The following is a 1,571-nucleotide window of genomic DNA, read 5'->3' as shown; positions in this document are numbered from 1 at the left end:
AGTCTGGTTGCAGGTGGAGTCAAGTTCAGATGTGCCATACAGTCAGCTCAGACACAGTCTGTCTCCCCCTCCTCCCCCTCCTCTTCTTCTGTACAGTAAATAACAGTAGACTTGAAGGTTCATCTCTGAGGTGAATAAACGCCTCTAGTGTTGGCTCTGTGCTATTACACCTGTTTATTTTCCTCTTTTCTGTTCGGGTTTGTTCTTCACTGTTTGTAGTTTGTGTTTTTATGTCATTGGTTTTGTTAAAACTATTTTAATGAAAGTTTGTAGGTTTCTTTTTTTTTTTAATGTCACCTGACGTTGGTCTTCAGCTCATGTTCAGCATCGATGACCGTGGACCACAGATTGAACACAGCCTTCTGTCAAACACATTCACTGAAAGGTTCTAGAACATGTTCTGTCCTTCTCCAATAAACCAATAAATAAATGATAACATCAGCCACTGTCTCCACCTCTGCCTGCAGACAAACACACACACACACGTTTCTCTGTGCAGCACCACCTACAGGCGAGAGAAGGAATTACATGCAATGTTACATTTCAACGGTTTATGAAGAGTGACGTGAGTCCCGGATCCAGGCGTCTCCAGAACATTCTGATGGTTATGGACAGGCTATAAACCACTGAAGGTAATCCGGTGGTGGGGAGAGGGGGGGGCAGCGGGGTCGAGGGGGTCGTGTCAGCCGCTGACTCAGCTCAGTCCTGATCCCTGTGTGGAATCCACTGAATAAAAGAAGTGCTGCAGCGAGCGGCTTCCATTCACGGCCAGATTAGTGGAGCCTCACTGCTGTATAATCTGGTTTAAAAAAAAGAAAAGAAAAAAAAGATGAACAACCGTCCTGCCTGACAACAGAGGAACACACTGTCACGTGACTGGGAGCTGCCCCCACTGACTTTTGACCTGTTGACAAACATCTTAGTGACAAACGTCTTTGAGATTTATATTTTCGGCTCTTGTTGGTTTTTATAAACCTTCCTCGTTCTTTTGGACTTGGAGTCAGTCAGAGGTTTGTTTTTTCTTCACTTGGTCCAACTTTGAGTTGATTAACAATCTCTGCTCTTATATTGGACCCCCGCCCTGCTACGTTACAGCTTAGCTTAAATTAAATTAGACAAATATGAATCCATGTGTTATAAATGTGTATATACTAATGAGGATATACAGTATATTAGCTTTTAATTAAGTATTAATAATTATGTGTTAATCGTTAAATAGAATCTTGGTTATTTATCTGTATTTTAGTCAGGCAGTCTTCTGTGGTCTATTGACGGGGGTCCTCGCTGAGGCAGCGGTATTGTCGTGTTTATTTTTCCATAAATGAGTTCGATAAAAGTCTTATGTCCGTCTGTGTTTAAAGCCGTTCTCTTTGTAAAGGTTTAATCAAAACGTCCTGCAGATCGACGGTTATATAAATATATTTTAATAAGAAAAAAAACTTGTTAAAACTGTAGCAGCGTCGAGAGACTCGTCAGCGACACCTACTGACCGTAGAACGTCTGTCTGAGAGCATCTATCTATTTTTACCTCATTAACAGAGTCCGAGGTTTCACCTCTTTAGTGTTACATC

The 1,571-nt window shown here is 41.7% G+C and overlaps 1 long non-coding RNA gene across 1 annotated transcript in view; it reads right to left on the bottom strand.

Moving 5' to 3' along the window:
• LOC112487285 (uncharacterized) overlaps nt 1-1,571 on the bottom strand; it is a 17,042-nt gene that overhangs the window by 558 nt on the left and 14,913 nt on the right. The window lies entirely within an intron of this gene.

Source organism: Cynoglossus semilaevis, chromosome 8 (genome assembly GCF_000523025.1).
Source record: "Cynoglossus semilaevis isolate Cse_v1.0 chromosome 8, Cse_v1.0, whole genome shotgun sequence".
In the NCBI taxonomy this organism is placed as follows: Eukaryota; Metazoa; Chordata; class Actinopteri; order Pleuronectiformes; family Cynoglossidae; genus Cynoglossus; species Cynoglossus semilaevis.
The sequence above is the reverse complement of the archived record's forward strand: the minus strand, read 5'-3'. Positions and strand labels throughout refer to the sequence as shown.